This window comes from Castor canadensis, chromosome 11 (assembly GCF_047511655.1).
Source record: "Castor canadensis chromosome 11, mCasCan1.hap1v2, whole genome shotgun sequence".
Classification (NCBI taxonomy): domain Eukaryota; kingdom Metazoa; phylum Chordata; class Mammalia; order Rodentia; family Castoridae; genus Castor; species Castor canadensis.
The window spans coordinates 61,972,922-61,991,597 of record NC_133396.1 but is presented as its reverse complement, the minus strand read 5'-3'; the positions used below and the strand labels follow the sequence as shown (position 1 = coordinate 61,991,597).

The 18,676-nt window shown below is 41.3% G+C and overlaps 1 pseudogene; it reads left to right on the top strand.

Annotated features, from left to right (window-relative positions):
- Positions 1–18,676, top strand: part of LOC141413633 (NACHT, LRR and PYD domains-containing protein 1-like) — a 125,402-nt pseudogene that overhangs the window by 9,718 nt on the left and 97,008 nt on the right.

Here is an 18,676-nt window from a genome sequence, read left to right as displayed (position 1 = left end):
ATCCCCCTGGAGTTCCTCTGTCTTCCATTAAAAACCCCTCCTCCTCTGACTGTACCCAACTCTATGTCATCCTTTCCTCTTCCCTCATCTCACAATATATAAAAAAGCTTTAATTTGAAAACTCTTCTCTCTGAATCTGTCTCAGCCATCATGGAGGTTTCTTTCACCCCTTCTACTCCATAGCCTGCTCCTGTCTCCTCTCCTGGACTGGCCATCCAAGTGAGGACAGCAGAGACAGAGACAGACAAGGAAAACAAAAAGAGAGAAAAGTCTTACTCAAATTACATTGTCAATTTTCTTAGCCTCTTGAGTGACTCACACGATCCCAGGACTACAAACACAAAATCAATTAAAAATCTAAATGACATATGGCTGAGGATTTGAGATACTTTTCTATCTCAACCTCCTGGATTGTTTTTTTCACTTCATGCTAATTTCTAAGTCTGCCTAAACACTCTACTAACAGTTTTCTCATTTCAGTATTTCAGTCTTGCTTTTGAGGTGGGTTGTTTTCCCATTGCAGACATGTCAAGGATGGGAGGGGGATCAGGTCTTATCCAGGTCACTGCAGGTGGTGACCCTGGGCTGGCCAAGGCACATGACAGTTGGAATTATGGACCCATGCCCTCGGTCTCATGTAAGCACAGGCTAAAGGAACCAAAGACAAAATTTCAGTTCTCTGTCTAAAATGCCCCATGTATTTAAAATTAAATTTTCAATTTCCCAGGTTATAACATTAGCTAAAAGAAAAAAGGACAGCCTTTCTGAGTTCTACTATGGATTCAATAAGGTATTTTAGGATGCAACACAACACCAAAACTAAGTTCCCTCAATTTACTTTAAAGATTTGGATAATAGCAAAGCTACTGAGGCCCAAGGTAAACTATTATTAGAGATTATTTTTTAAAAACACCCTCTAGAGGTAAATCTAAAGCCTTCAATATCTAAGAGTACACTTACAACTGATGTAATTGTTTGTGTGTCATTGTGTAAACTTTGTGCATGTCGATTGTATGATTAACTTATTAGAGGCAAAAATCTAATAGCTATGACAACAGTCTTATTAAAAACTGAGACTGACTTAAAACACTTTCCTAAAATTGACTCTTACTTCAGCTCTTAGCCGCCCAAAATGAGACAAGAACAGATTGGGACACACCTCGATCCGCTCTAAAAATTTTAAAAATAACTGATTAATGTAATTATGGCCACTCAGTTAATTCTTACACGTTCTTGAGCTCTTGAATGTATGCATGCTTAAACTGACTTTTATGGCATGCCTAATCCAAAACTTTTTTACATATGCATGTATTTAAACATCTTTAAGATGATTCTTATTACAAAGTTAATATAAAAAATAAAAGGCTTCTGTTCTCTTCCCTCCCCACCTCTTCTCCTGCTACTTTTAAGACAAACTAGTTTTTTAACATTTTATGCCAATCAGGTCTAACTAGAATACAGACATTATTTTATGGACAGTAAACTTAATCTGTTTCATTCTGTGTAAGTGTAATTTACATTCAATTCTTTTATAATTAGATCTGTTAACAAATGGTATCTTTATAAGTTACTTATTATATAAAAACAGTTTAAGGTTACCTTTCTTCATGGGTCTATAAAGGATATAAAAAGTTAGTAGGAATTTTTTTGAGAAAAAGTTAAAGAAAATAAAAAGTGCTATTAAATTTAAAAAAAGGATTTTATTAAAAAGGTTTGTCCTAAAGATTGTTCCAAATATGGAAAAGAGGGGTATGGACAAACCATCAAAGATTCAAAATGTTGTATAAAGGTTCTGAGTAAGTCTTAAAAACGTAAAATAAAAGCTTTGGTATGTGATAAAGTTAAAGTTGACTAAAACCTAAGAGTTACCTAAAAGATTTTGTAGGGTCATGTTAAACTAGAACCTGATGCTCTATGTCTATAAAATAACAAGCCTATTTTAACATTGTTCTGCTCTAAGTAAGATCTGTAAAAAAAAAAAATCCATCATAAAGAAAGATTTATCAAAATAATTACTTGCATTTTCTGTTGATCTTGTCAAACTTTTAAATGCTTAAAAAACTAACCTTAACTAAATCAGAGTTCATTTAAGTATCTGTTCATGTAAAAGTCTCTAAAATGACCACCTTATATCTGTGTGATAGAACAACTGTTGTTTTGAGTAATTCTGGCACAATTGGTACACTATAGATTTGTGACTAAAAGCATGTAGAGCTATGTGTCTAGACTTTACCTAAATATTGTGCAAATATTCAGAGTTAAAAGTGTGTCAGCTTAATATATGTAAAATGACCAGCTAAAGCTCTCTTTTATCCAAAGCATTCCATCTAAACCTTTGACATATAAAATGGTTAATGAAACTTTTGACGGTTCTGTTTCTAATCAGTAACATTCAGAAACAACCTGCCATTTGGGCAATCCAGCTACTTAAAACTTGGCCTATATCTGTTTAGCCAAATAAGTGGTAATGTATACATAAAATATACTTGTACATTAAAAATAAGACTATTTAAAATTACAGGCACTCTCCCCTAACTTGTAAGAGACCTAAAGTCTTAACTTTTGTCAGTGCTGTGTACCTATTATCTTACTAGCCAAAATTCTAAATTTTACTCTAAAAACAAAAAGAAAAAAAACCTCACCAATCAGGTATATTGTGTTCTTGTGTTCCTAATTGTAACAAGGGGCACTTAGTGTTGCCTCTTTAATGCTGTCAGTCAAAACTGTCTACAATAAAAATAATAGATGTTCTGACAATTCCTAAACTACTTTTCAGTATTTTAACCCTGGCTCTTCTAAGTCTTGTCATTAGCAGTCTGAGTTCTTCTTTGGAGCATTTACAATCAAACCCCTAAAAATGATTTGTTTCTAACAAGTACTATTTTTCAATTAAGTCAGCCTTCTAAATATTTGCTTTTGCTGGCTTTTTGGAAAACTTTTAACTGTTGTCTGTTAGCATTCTGCAGCATTTTTAAGTTATCAGGACATCATCGATAGTCCAGACAGAACTAAAAATGGATGCCAGCTAAGCCCACTTCTTGTAAACCTCTTTTGTTGCTTATAATTTGGCCAAATGGGTCTTAATTGGCACTGATTCTCACCTGACCTGCCTGGCCCTTCCCCTATAACATCAAAAACATCCAGAAAAGCTATTCTGGCACCAAGGACTTTCATTAACTAGAATAGTTAATTGACAAAATCTTCAGAGGAGACTCTTCGGAGACAGCTTGAAGACAAGAGGGAAAAAGCTGTCACAATCCAGATGGACTCACCTGTGCCAAACCTCACAAAATTTACTAAAGCCAAAAGGTTTTAAAGAAGTGATCTTACACAGGGCTACTAAACATCCAAGCCCTTGCAGGAACCTCTGACAGAAGGCAAATTTATATTTTAGGCCAAGATCTTTTATTTAAGTAAAGACAAACTATATTTGCTGGCTCCAAACTTATCTTTTTAGTACTCCATGCTCATGGAGTTATTTTCTCTGGGCAGTCTGTTTAACTGGGAGTTGTCTTTTCCTTACTCTGTATTCTATTTTATAAAAGTGTTTCTAGTTTTAAACTTAAATAAAAAGTACTTTGATTTAGCTGTCAATTATCTGTCTCTTTCTCTTGTGTTTGTCACTGGCCAAAAGACCCTAGTTCCCTGGTTTCCCAGGTACTTGGACTGCTTTTATTAAAAAGGCATTGACTTCCTACTTGGGCCCATAGATTAAATAAAAACAGAGAAACATGGCATCTGTCCATTTTGTCTATTGTCCTTCGCTCTGAGCCATTCTCTCCTACAGCCAACTTGGAGTCAAGAAAGGACAGAATTGATTGATGACATCTCTGTGACAAGGGACTGAAACTACCCCCAATAACAGACTCTACTCAGAATGGAACACCCTCCAGATAAACAACTCAGGAATCTTTCCCAAAACCAGAACTGAAATGGTGACCAACTAAGTCTCACCCAGGCTTGGGACCATTTACTGTGCATGCCTTTGTCCCCTGCCCCCAGTTCTTCTGTCTACCTAGGCCTGTAGCCAATGTCTGACCCCAAGATCCCTTGGTTTTCTCTCATGCTGATAACCATTGGCCATGTGTATTTAACTACATGTCTCACCTTATCTCCCAAAGCCTACATTCCTTCATACAGGTTGCCACTCAAAACCATCCACTTCTACAGGAAAATGTTGCTTTTATGTCAACTAGTCCGGGATTGGACTAGAGACCTTGGAATGTGCTGGCAACCTCCAACAACAAACAATGGACAGCTGAGGGCAGTGCTCTTCCCCAGCTAAAGGCTCCAGGCTTTTGTCCAGGACACTACCCAGATCAACTATAGCAAAAAAACAAAAAAATCCTGTAGATAACCCCTCTCTTTAAGAGACCTCAACATCCCACCTCAGCAGAAAGTTATTAAATAAAATTTCATCATCCTTTTTCCTATGTATCATCTATCTGTCTATCAAAAGGCAGGAATGTTGGGGTTTACAGTGAAGACAGCCATGTTAAGACCAGACCCCCTCCCTCCTTGTAGGTAGCTTACTAGAAACTCCCCACCCAGCCCCAGGACAATTGTTAACCTTTATCTCCCTGGATGGGTGCCAAGGGCAGTTGAGCAAACAGTACCCTAACTATGACTTATCTTTCTTGGTTGCCCAGCAACAGTATCCCTTTGTGACCTTCCCAGTACATTTCCACTAGACCCTACATCTAGCCCAAGCCTGTGTATGGCAATAGGCTTTAGCTCTCTTGCCCCCCTCACAGGGCTCCTGCCTGAACAATAAACCCTGTGCTGGTGTTTGAGCTGTCTCTCTGCCTCTTCCATGCTTCTTTCATTTTCTAACATATATAGATAAGCAAAAGATGAAAAATTGACATCACCAGAATTCCATCACCCAGAAAGGACAATCATGAAGACTGAAGCCTGGTGTGGTGGCACAAGCCCATATCCCAGTTCTTGGGAGACAGATGCCAAAGGATAATGAGTTTGAGGCCAGCCTGAACTATATATCAAATCCTAGCTCAAAACAACAATAACAAAGAAAAAGTCTGATACTGCACCATTTCAAATTGTGGTAGAAATATTGACAGATGAGAAACCAAGCGACATTTGGAGGCGTGGAGAATTCAGATTTTATTTTACACCAGCGGGCTCAGATGTGTACCTTGTCTGAGTCCTGAACAAAGGATTCACCGGATATTTAAAAGGCAGTTTAGGGCATCAAGTTACAAGGAATGTGCTCTCCGATCAATTAGGGGCTAGTGGTGAGTTAGAGACCTAAGATTGTTTAGATAAGAACAGCAGGGGAGTCCTGCTTTGGAAAGCTTATTTACAGGTGAAGACAAAGGAACTTTTTGCATAGCTTTAATTGGCAAGTTCTCATGCATTATGGCCTTGTTTGAGGTAACCTCTTTTACAGCTTTTAATTGGCAGCTTACCATGTTTTACAGCCCTGTTTCAAGGCAATCTTCCTCTTCAAAATGACTACATGATATTCCCTGGGCAGAGTTCCATGGCTGATTTCACCATTTCCCTGTTCTTGGCCATGTTATGTGTGTCTTGTTGTTCATGGTGATAAACGACTTGGCCTTAAAGGACCTGGATGCAGGTGTTACAAGTGGCAGTGGCCTGACATGGGGCCTTCAGAAGAGTCCAGCGCAGGAACAAGTCTGAGTCTAGATGGGGTAAGAGATGCCAGGAACACCAGGCCAGACAGGGAAAGCTTGGAGCCTGAAGAGAATCCCTGGGAAAGACAGAGGCTTCTGCTGCTGGTAGGGAGGAGAAGTGAGAGGCCCTTAGTCAGCCAGGCAAGGCAGGGAACAGGAAGAGGCTGCTGAACACAGGCAAAAGACCCCAGGAAGAAATGATGGAGACTGGCCACTAGCTGTGAAGAGGAAAAGGGGAGGCAGCCAGAGATGCTGAGGCAATGCCTCATAATTGAGCCTTTTGAATTCTTTCAGTTTGTATAAATGCTACACACATGCCTCAAAAAAAAAAAAAAGACATTCTTTAAAAGTTTAATTAGTTGGTTTTTTTCACATTTATTTACTTTCCTGAAATTGAAAGAATATATTTGCAACTTTGTATTTAGTCAACACCTTTTAATGCATATATGCTATTTATACTTCTGAAGCTGGTACAGCTTAAAATGACATTAGAACTTCAGGAAGACATCAATATCTTTTCATCCTTACAAACCCTCTGCAGCTCAGGTACAACTGCTGACCTGTATTTGCAACTGACAGAGACAGAGCTTCACAGGCAGGCAGGCATTTGGCTCCAGAGTCACATTTCCTCAATTCTGCATGGCTCTGCCAACTTATGGAGGAAAGATGAATTAAGATTGGGGACATGTAGAGACATATGGATGACTGGGGTATTGAAGTGCAGATGTTTAGCAATGGATATATATACAACTCTGCAGCTTGGAATAGAGCGTGAGTAGTTGAAGTCTGGAAGCAGATGAGACAGAAACGTAGTGTGAAAAAGGAAACATTAAATAGGAGGAAGTCATACAATGCAGAATCTCCTCTAGCACTCTCAGACATAGCCCATCATCCTCTCCCATTCAGGCTGCAATCACTCTCTCCTAGGAACTTCACCTTGGCCATTAAAAGTGCAGTTCCTAAATAATGATCAATGAAACACTCAGGAGTGACTCAGCTAGGCAAAAAGAAAATTTTGATTTCTCCAGAAGGGTGCAGCCACAGACCATGGTCTGATAGGCAAAACACACCTGGGTGGGAAGTTCACCCAGATTATAGTTCTGACAGGTGACTCTGTCCCTCACGAGGACCGGTCGACCCTTGGGCTCACAACACTCCTCAGCTAGCTGTTATTTGGGGTAAGAGCAAGGTTTTCTGATGCAGTGACATTTTTACAGCTCAGTGAGAAAGTGATTTCTCAAGGTCCCCTGCAGATAGGAGATGGGGGCTGACATTTTACTCATAGTTTACAGCTCAGTGAGGGAGTGATTTCTGAAGATCCCTTGCAGACAGGGGACAGGGGTTGACATTTTACAATTACTCATGGTTTCAGGAATATGAAGCTCAAAAAAAAGATGGTGGTGATTTGATTAGGATATAAGAAAGATAAGTCAAGCAGTTTGAGATTAGGGCATCTGGTGATAAACAGCTCTTTGACTGCAAGAACCTTGCAGGGTCAAGCAATGGTTCACAAAACTCAAAGGCAGCAATTCAGGGAGGTTAGCTGGCATCTATACATCAACTCCTTTGACAGAAAATACCTAACTTTAGTTGATTCTCACAATTCCCCTCTTTTCTTTTATTTACAGTTCTTTTCTTCAAACTTAGCTAGTATTGATTAACTTTTGGTCAAGCAGGACCCTCTAGTTGTCCCCATCCTTATCAGACTGGATATTTCAAGAAGGCCTTGTTAATTCATCCTGTCTTTGAGAATTGTTACCTATATTTTACAATTACTGCTCATTATTTTGGTGACTCCTTCTGTTGTTTATTTGGGAAAAGTTTGTTGTGCCTCAGCACCTGCAAACAAAGCTGGTTTTTTGTGTTTTTCTAAATGTTTTGTTTTTAAGTAGGTCTTTTTGTTTCCTTTATCTAAAACAAAATTACTTCTGTCATTTGTTCCTTTGTATTTATAGCCCCAGGGACATTTTTGTCATTTTATTTTCCCTTACATTTGTTCCCTTATATTCCTATCTCTGCAGAAGTAATCCTGACTTCTGTCAGAAAAAGGAACATTGACTCAAGTGGCACCTGGACAATCAATCAGGATCTCTTCCGAGATGTTGAGGGAGTCTGTCAAGGGGGTCCATGGAGCCAGGAGGAGGTCTCTGGTGTGTGTGACTCTGCTTTTATCACCATCTGGAACTTGGTTGTCTCCAACCTTCAAGAAACAAACTTGACAAGCAGCTTGAGAATGTATGGACGGGTCCACTTGTCCAGTGGTGCTGATGCACATGCGGCAGGAGCTGTTGGCTAGAGCACACATTTTCAATGTTTCAAACTGCGGTTTCTCTTGTCTGCAGAATTACCATGGCAACAATTCATTATCAGTAGTTACTTTGTCTCGTAACAGTTTAAATGAGGAGAGTACATATGTCCAAGAAAAACCCATTGTTTAAGAAAATTTAAAGCACTATTGTTTAAGTATCAAAGGACATTTCTAGAGCCCGTAAAAATAGTCACTTTATCTCTATTTAAGTAGAAGGCCCTGGCTAAAAATATGAATTTGTGCCTGGAAGGGCTTTAATGCTAAATAGCACACATGCATAAGAACCATTTCCTTAACCCTCACAGCTTTGGTTATTTTTTGAGGGGTCTGGCATCGTGACTCCATTTGAACTTTAATGGTATTCCCTGCTTGTCTCCAAACTGCTTATCTCTGAGCAGTCTCCTCTGAAGATCTTTCTCCCATCCAAGTACTAACCAGGCCCGACCCTGCTTAGCTTTCAAGATCAGATGAGATTGAACACGTTCAGGGTGGTATGGCTGTAGACTGAAGATCTTTCTCAATTGGTCACTTTTGTCCCTTGTCATGAAGATTTGCTTTTCACTGGATTTTTTGGCTTTGGTCCCATGTTGTGAGGGAAGTTGTAGTAGGAAAGGGAGGGGGCAGAAAAGAAATAGACTGTGTTTTGATGAAACAAGGGGAGGGGATGGCAAAGCAAAGAGATAAAACTTAAAGAATTGAAACATGAAGGTCACATAGCACTGGGGGAATGAAATAGCCAATGAAATCACATGCAGCCACATGTGGGTTGAGCTTTGCTTTTTGCTTCTGTAACCTGCTTGCAAGGGTATATAAGGTGAGATCCCTTTGTTCTCGGGTTCAGCCTTTGGACACTAGTCCACTGGGTCTGTGTTGGCACAATAAACGTTGCTTCTTTCTAATCTGCCTCAGAGATTCCCATCTCAGCCCATAATTCCCTGCAACAAAGTAACAAGCAGATGAGGTGGGAGTCAGTGCCAACTAGACCCTTTTGGCCAAATTTAAGCAACAAAGTGGCTTAGAAGGAGTGGCTATTAGGCAGTAGGCTTCTAGACAAGGACAATACAAAACAAAATCTAACAAAAGCAAATGTTCGAAAACCTAACCTGGTCATTTTCCATGAACTCGATTGTAAATGCCCCAGAAGGATCAGAACTGTAATGACAAAAACTTAAAAGAGCTGTGGTTAATATTCTGATGGACAATTTAGCAACTAACAAAACAGTATATCAGTACCATTAACTTCTTGTTACAGTGTTTATCTAAACTTTGTATTTTAGAAGGCTAGATATACTTGGAAGACACAAATATACTTAATATACAGGAGCCAGCAGCAGCATCACATCTCTGTAGAGGAGATATAGATACAGATACAGATATAGCTATAGATATAGATATAGATATAGATATAGATATAGATATAGATATAGATATAGATATAGATATAGATAGATATTTGTTACTCTTAGAGTAAAACCTTAGATTTCCCATCAGTTGTGGGAGTGGGAGGAGCAGTCTCAGTGACCCCAAATAGCCTAGTCACAGAAACATAGAGGATACTAATTGCATTCAAATCACCCAAGACAACAGTTGTTTAATCACAATCATAAGGTCATCTAAAAGACTTCACATAAACTAACTCTTAAATGAAATTTTATTTAGCTATGACTCAGTTACCTCAATAGTTAAAACCCTAACAAAAATCACCAGAGAACACAGGTAAATACTCATAAGGACTAAGTGTGGAGTTAGGAAACCTAATGGCCAAGAATCATGGCTCAGATGTTGACAAGGGATCACGTTCCAGATTGTTGTTAGCAGATGGCTCATGACATAGAGCAGGATCCCGACAATCTGTAGTCAATGGAGCTCCCCTAAAGTAATAGGTCCAATCTGGGCATCCCAAGCCAAAACTTCCCTCTACACATGTGGAAGGAGTAGGACTAACATCTCCACTCTGTTGACTCCAATAAAAAATAAAAAAAACCCTGAGGTCTCAAAACCTCCAGTATAGTGCTCCTTTTTGAGTTTTCGCTTTATCTTATCAGGAGGGTGCACTTTGGCTTTGTTTTTACTTTGCTTTACAGAAGTAAATCTGTTCCAATCCTCACATCAGTGCAGCAGCAATCCCTGTGCTCAGCTGTCTATTGCCTCTCTGTATTTTAATAAACTCTTGTTGTCTTGACAAAATTTTGGATCAACCTGTAGCACCAAAAATCCCTGACAGTTATCTTGACAAAACAAAACCTTCCCTTTAAGACAGGTTTTTGTAAATGTTTTCAAAAACAGAACAATATTTTTTAAACAGCCTTGTTGTTATGAGCTTAGAGAATTAAGTTTTAGTTTAATTGTTATGGGAAATGGTGAGGGAAGCAAAGTCACTGGGACCACTTTGCAGGAAACAGGAATTTGTATTACGCCAGTGGACTCAGGGGAGATAATTTCTCAAAGCCCTGATCCCCCATCAGAGTCAGGAGATGAGTTATAGACCCCCAGGTGGTTTATGTAACTGGGGGGGGGGGGGTTGCAGTAGATGGTTCACAGGTGGTCAGAAAGACAAGCCAGTTACAGAGCTGGTACAGCTCTACCTCCTCTACCCCCTATAGACTGTGGTCACAGTCACAGGAAACCTTGCAGAGGCTAGCTGGAGGTCTGTGACACTTTTGAGCTTGCAGAAAGCTGCTTGTGGCCCCCAGAGTAGGGAATTCAAGGCAAATTGTAGACACACAGTAAATCCCAGAAAAATAGCCACGTTGACTCCAACATAACAGTACATTATATTCTGACCTTGCAAAACCTTTAATGTAACTTTTAGATTTTAGTCAACTTAATCACTTACCTAAGCATGTATAAACTCCATATTTTTATGGCAATATATTTTACATTTTTATGATAACTTACTCTGTACTTTTTGGGGGGTATTTTCCTTACCCTTCTTTTTAATTTTTGAAGACAAAAAATTTTATATAATCCTTTTTTTATCCAAAGGTATTTTTTCTTTAACCTTTCATTTTTCAAAAAACCATATCCTTAATACCTTAATATAAAAAGGTATTTTATATTTTTTGTTACTTGTTGAAAATAACTCATAAAGCCTTTTAACTTAGAGCATTATATTTGTATGAAAAAAACAGAAAGAAAGCAACCTTAAAATTATTTTTTGTTTAAAAAACAATTTATGGAAAGCCCATTTGTTAATAGACCTATATATTATAAAAGAGAATTAAACCCTAGATTTTATCTATGACATGATGAAACAGGCTAAGCTCATTTTTTTAATTACCCAAATTCTAAGATCCCTGCTGCAGGACTTCCCTCCCCTCAACCACTCCCCCAACTCCCCCACGCCCCCTCACCCCATCTGAGCTGGAGTGTTAACCCCTGAATGCCTGCATTTTAGTAAGACCTGATTGAAATAAGTTTGAAAACTGGTTTTCTTAAAAGTAGCAGTAGAACAGAAGTAACAATTTTTTACATTAACTCTACAATAAGAGCCATCCTCAAGATGTTTACATATTCATATGTAAAAAAGCTTAAGCAGTTTATAACAGAGATCTTCAACATAATCACCCTGGGTTTTTTTTGTTACATCAAATATCACATTAACCCTATAACAGCAGTTTAAGAACCATTTTGAAGATGCTTACACATGCACATACACAAAAAAAGTTTTATAAATTAAGCATGCCAGGAAAAAATCAATTTAAGCATGCATAGGCTGAGCTTGAATTCCAGGAGCAAATTAAATTTTTCCCAGTGTTGTAAACAAGATGATACACACAAAGAAATTAGAATGTACTCTCAGAAAAACCTTACATCTGTTCTCTTGTGAGTCTCCCTCTTGGGGACTGAATTTTTGTTACCCATCCCTTAACTTCAGTTGCATCTCTTTCCTCAGGAAAAGCTCAGCCCCTAATACTAGACATTTCTTGCATTTTACCCAAAGTACTTTCTTTTTCTCCAGAGTCAGCACTTGCTTTGTGTCTGAGACAAGTCCCAGTCACACCCACACAACCTCCAGGATGTTCAGCCACCGTGGAAATATGATCTGTGAATAGAGTTGCCTTGGCCTCTGTAGTGCTTGCTATAAGGTCCCCTTCCCTGCACTGCTGAGTGACTGTCAACCTTGGGTTGTCATTGCCCTGGGGATGGCAGATCTCCCCACTCTGAGGCCACAGCAACTAGGCAGCAGGACACATCTCCTCTGAGAAGGGCGTCTCCGTGATCCTTGTGACAACAAAGTTTGTCCCTGTCTGGGTACCAAATTGTTAGAAGTGCCGTTCTCAAATGATGATCAAAGAAACATTCAGAAGTCACTCAACAAGGCAAAAAGAAAAGTTTGATTTCTCCAGAAGGGTGCAGCCACAGACCATGGTCTGATAGGTAAAACACACCTGGGTGGGAAGTCCACCCAGATTATAGTTCTGACAGGTGACTCTGTCCCTCACGAGGACTGGTCGACCCTTGGGCTCACAACACTCCTCAGCTAGCTGTTATTTGGGGTAAGAGCAAGGTTTTCTGATGCAGTGACATTTTTACAGCTCAGTGAGAAAGTGATTTCTCAAGGTCCCCTGCAGATAGGAGATGGGGGCTGACATTTTACTCATAGTTTACAGCTCAGTGAGGGAGTGATTTCTGAAGATCCCTTGCAGACAGGGGACAGGGGTTGACATTTTGCAATTACTCATGGTTTCAGGAATATGAAGCTCCCAAAAAAAAAAGATGACAGTGGTTTGATTATGCTACAGAAAAAACAGATCAAACAGTTTGAGATTAGGACATCTGGTAATAAACACCTCTTTGTCTGACCTCAAGAACCTTGCAGGGTCACACAACATTTCACAAAGCCAATTGGGGAAGGTTAGCTGGTGTCTACACAATGATACTTATACATAAACTCCTTTGACAGAAAAGACCTAATTTTTGTTGATTTTTATACCATCCCTTCCTTAGAAACCATCTCTGAGGTCTTGCTATTCTGAAAGGGGATGGGGCCATGCAAACCAATGTGGATAGCAGTGTATATTAATACACACAAGATCTCATCACAAAATCATCCTCAAAGCACCTCTCCTGGCCTAGTTCCCACCTCCCATCTCCTTTCTTTTCTGGCACCTGAAACTCTAGGATTCTGTGCCACATGAAGACAGATGTGTCTTCATGAAAGGTAGGACGGTTGTTTAAATCACCAAGCCTCCTCCTCTATACCAAGCCCTATATTGGGCACTGCAGATAAAAAAGATGGCAACTGTCTTCCCTTGCCCTGGAGGAAACTCAGACTAGGTAAGAACAGACACAGAATGAGCCCATCAGGATGCTGTGCTGAGGGCTGTAGAATGAGGAGCCACATAGAGGAGGGGCCCAGGGGTTGGGGGCAGAAGGGCAGGTAGAAAAGCTGGTCAGTCCCGGCAATGGCATTGTCCATGGAGTCCTGGTGCCTGGGGGGACAGGGCCTCCCTCTATTGAGTAGGACTGGGCACCTCAGATCCTGCACATTCGGGTCTCATCTCTCCTGTCCCTCTCTCCACCCCCTCAGGTCCACATGGGCTCCAGTCACCAATGCCTCTTGGCAAGTTCTCTTCTCCATTTTCAGGGTCAGTAGAAACCTGAAGCAGCTGGACCTAAGTGGAAATCCACTGAGTTGTTCTGCAGTGCAGTGTTTGTGAGACCCTGAGACACCTGAGCTGCCATCTGGAGACTTTGCAGTGAGTCTGGCCTGGGTTCTCCCCTGAAGCAAGGGTGGGCAGGAGATCGAAGACAGAAGTTTGGTCTAGGATGAGGCTTGGTATCTGTGTTCATCCTACATTCATGCATCCCCTCTCTGACCATGCACTGTGACAGAGCTGCTACAGACAGCACTGTTTATGGAGTTTGGGAGAGGTGGGCATTGATCAAGGAACTGAACTAACACTGCAAAATAACAGGCCCTGATGAGGACTGCAGTAGGGAAAACTTCTTTAGGAAGTAGCTCATAGGAGATTGAAAGAATACAAAGGATTTGAATAAGTTAATTAGGAGAGGAGAAATTTCCAGACAGGGAATGGCATCTCTCCATTGCCTTCCCTGCCCTCTTCCTCATAATCACTATTCTACTCTCTGCTTCTATGTTTGTGACTTTTTTTAAGGTTTCACATACAAGGGAGATTATGCAGTATGATGCATGAGGATCTATGTCCTTATTTCACTGGATTACTCTTGAAATACATTGAATAGGCTGGAATAGGGAATCCTGGGCTTTTTCTTTAGTGAGTCATAAAATTGAACATATTATGTAGACAAAGGAGATGTTGCTAGAGGAGAGAGTGGAGATCTCAAAAGGCCAGAGGGACCAGAGTCAGGGGAAGGGGTGGGAGGAAATTGAATCAAAGACACCTTGGACAGTACCTTATCCTCCCTGGGACAGAGAAAGACTGTATGAAGATACAGTAATGAAGGAGGAGAGGGTGAGGGACATGGAGGTTTTCAGGTCCCACAGCAGTGGCAGTCTTCAAGCACCTACCTTAGCCAGGCACTGTCCCATGTCCTTTGTGCACATTGTCTCCTCTGAACTTTTTACCCATTTTGCACAGTAGGCAGGGTAAATCCATGTTATAGGTAAATAAATGAAACTTAAAGGCAAGGAAACCTGCCCATAGTCTGCAACAGAGGCAACAACTGAACCTCAGTCTGTCTGGTTCCAGAGCCCTTAACCAGCCCACTCCACAACCCTAGCCTTCTCACTGAAGTCCAAAGCCTGATGTCCTCAGCAGGGCAGGGGAGAGGTTAGGATCTGAGGAAAACGAACCTGCCTAGCACATCTTGTAATGATGGGACCTTCAGGGTGAATAAATCCCCAGAAGAAACAGTTTGTTCATACTGAGATGAGTCCTGAGGGCAGAAACAAACATGGGAAGTGTCCATCAGCATCAACTGTGAGACATGGCAGGTGGTAAGCACAGAGCCATGTCTGTGATCTGCCAGCTGAACCCTGACTTTCTTGGGCAACAATCTTCAACTCACAGTTGGGAGCAGAGAAAAAAGACAGAAATTGTCTGCAGAGATGTACTCACACCAGAGGGCACCATTAAAATGCCAAGTGATGGGACATGCTCTCCATATGATTGACCTTGGATTTCTAGCGAGTAAGGAAGTTCATAAGGAAGCCAGAAAAGCTGAAGGCTTCTGAAGGCAGCTATTGTGAAAACAAGGAGAAACAGGGACTTTAAAATGGGGTGATGTTTTTGACATTCAACCAGGAGAACATAACCAGACCTCACCATCAATCTCCTGCCTCCTCATTAACAGCCCCCTCTAACAGTCTCCCCAGAGCACCCTCTGGCAGGTGCCTGCCAGGCATCCATCTGCAAATCCAGATCCAGACTTGACACTCTCCCTATTGGTCCCCACCCAAATCCACAGCAGATTGGGGTGGAGACCCCCTCCAGGTATTACCAGGAGGCATGTAGTGTCCTATTCAGTTCAGCACTAGTGAGAGACTTACCCTAACTAAGCCACTAACTGTGCCATGGTGCTGGATGCCCTATCTAATCCTCTCAAGGCCCCAAAAGGAGAGACAGGGAAACAGTGATTACTGGGCTAAGAGGAAGGTCGGATAGGACCCTGTTGGACAGGGAAGTGGGTGGACAACAACTCTTCCTACACAAGGAAGAGATGATGTCACACAGTTGAGACTCTGAAGTATCAAAAGACAAATTCTAAGACAACATTATTTAAAAATCCAAGATGAAAGGGGTAAGTTGAACTAAGATATTTTGTAAGAACTTTTATAAATGTCACAATGTACCCCTAGAACAACAATAAGAAAAAAAATAAATAAAATTTAAAAGTAAAAATCCAAGATGAGATCCACCAAAATTAAGCCTCAATCATGGGCCCTTCTAAGAGGTGGCCCTGTGTGATGAATGTATGAGTTGTAGACACATAAAGTCGACTATGCTTCCTTTCACGTCTACTCGCTCAGTAAATGGCAGCAACTTCAACTCCATATCCAATCTAGAAACTTCCCTGGCCCCTATATCTAAAAAAATCACTGAGTCTCCCAATCATGTCTCCCAAACATCTAAATGTCTTCTGATGACATTCAAAACCTACAACTGTCTCAGTATTTTTAGCTTTACCCTCATGCTCCATCTTTATGCTGACATGGTTCACCCAAAACAGTTCTATGATTTCACATGTGCTCTCCCAGCCAGCAATGCCTCCTGCCTCCACCCTCACCTTAGTGACCCTTTCACTAAACACACCTTCTCCTCTTTCCTTGTAACAGTCAATCAGCATTCCTCCGACATCAGCTGCCCCTAACTGTCCCCTCTTTGATGCTATTCCATGCACTCATCTACTGTAGACTTATGAAGTGCACTGCTCTAGGCATGGAGGTACAGTCAGAAAAACACCTAGCAAAACTCCTTCCTCATGGAGCTTACATTCTGAAGGAGAGGGCGCACAAAAAGCCAAATAAGTAAGTAAAATTATGTGTAATTGATGTGAGCTATAGAAAAAGTAAAGCAGAAAGAAGCCGAAGGGAATCTGGAGTAGGCATGCATTTGGAATAGGGAGAGTGGTGAGGCCAGACTTCACCAAAGTGACTCAGCTTTTGGCAAAGACCTGAAACAGGTAAGGGAACAAACTGAGCTACCAGGCAACACTATTCAAGGCAGAAGAAACAGCAGATAAGTCTAAGATGAAGACCCAAATGACAAGAATCCAGGTCACCAGGGTCCTATCATCCAGGGTGAGGACCTTGAAATTTATGCTGAGTGATAGGGAAAACACTGAAGGGTTTTGATCAAAACTTGACTTCCTGTTTTTATTTCTATGTCTATCCCTATGGTAGCCTGTGCATTTAGGGAGACCTGGAAGACAGGTTCTTATTGACCTCTACTTGGTCCATTGGGGTGGCCATTGTGATTTATGGGTGTTTATTTAACCAAAAGGTAATAAACTCAAGGCCATAGATGTGTGTCTCCCACACATTGGCCTGCCGCAGACTCATGACTGAGGGCTGCAATGACTTTGACTCTGGGCTGAGTTCCACACTAACTCTGACTGAGCTGGAACTGAACTTCAATAAGGTGACAGACACTGGAGCCTGCACCTTGGCTGAGGGCCCTGCCAGCCACAACAACTGCAGTAATGCCTCCCTTTTGCTTGGCACTGCCTTGTGGGGTTGGGGTAAGAGAGGTAGAGGGAACAACTGACCATGTAGTAGAGGCAGAGATAAGGGGGATCCACTTTGAGTGGTGGAGAGGAGATTACAGAAACTCCTCTAGTTTCACTAGATTAGTGTGGTGTGGAGGCTCAAGAGGAAACCTACCACACAGGGACTGGGGGAGGTGGCCTAAGGACCAGTAATAAAACCAAGTCCCAGTGTGGAAGCACTTCTCAAGCCTCTGTCTCAGTCACCTTTGCTATGGGCCATTGACCACAACGGTCCCATGAGGGCCAATCCTAAATTCTAAAGATCTTTTCTTCATGGGAGGACACTGCCATGGAAGGACATGGGAGCAGGTTGGTAAGTGGGGGAAAAGATTTGTGGCCATTTTCACAAGCTACCATAGAAGAAAATGTAACCGTACCAACTTCCCATAATTGTTCTGAGGATTAATGGTTGAAGAGCTCACCAGGATTAATGGTTGAAGAGCTTACTTGTCTGTCCTTGCCAGCTATTGTCTGTCTACATAGTACAGTCCTCCTGCTTGGCATGGGGCTCAGTCATAGAGAGCTGAACTCTTTGGTGTCCACTTAATTCAGTCTTTTACTACTGTCTTCATTTGGGGAACACAGCCATGCACCTCCTAAACAGAAACAAGAATAGGTTATTCACTTCTTCCTATTCTCTCTGGGCCCCAGATCTGGTCACTAAAGCATACACACACACATACACACACACACACTTACTCACTAACTCACTCAGAGAGCTGCTATGGGGTCTCCTTTTGGCTTCTGAAAGCTATTATTCACATCTCTGATCCTACCTGCATTCCCGTCCCTTCTTCCTAAAGCCATACCTTCCACTTCACAGAGCCATTGTCTGCTGCCCCCCTCAGTCTTCCTGAGCAAAGAAGTGAGTGGGATGAGAGTACAGGAAAGTAATCCACTGGGATCTTCTCCTAATATCAGAGGTCAGCAATGCCAGGAAGGCTAGGAATTCCATCACACCTATAAATGGTATTTAATCTGCATGACATCTACAGAAGACAAAACTAAGTCATAGAAACATTGAAATATTTCCTAAGGTCACCTAGCCAGAAAGCATCAGCACCAGGATTTGAAGCCAAGTCTGACCAGAAAGCCTGGTTTTCCACTTGCTCGGTACCCTATCTGTACCAGGACCCTTTCAGCACTAAGTGACATGAGGCCAGTAAGTCTGTAGATAAGGTCCTGATTGCTCTCCTGGGAGCTGAGCACATCCAGTTGCAGAAGTCAAAAGTGGTAAAGCCACACTGAGACCCCAAGAGCAGAAGATCCCCCAGATATTCCCCAGAGATGGCCTGTGCTCATACAGAAGGTAGCACATACACAGCCCTTGTCCTGCCTAAATGGTAGTGAGCTGCCAATGCTGTCCCGCACCTTCTGTTATCATTTAAAACAGGTCTTGAAGATGGACTCATGTCAGTACATACAGAATTGCCTCATTCCTTTTAATGATAGCATGGAATTTCACTACATGTATTCACTATTAGTTTCGGGGGTTGTTTGTTTGTGACAGGGTGTC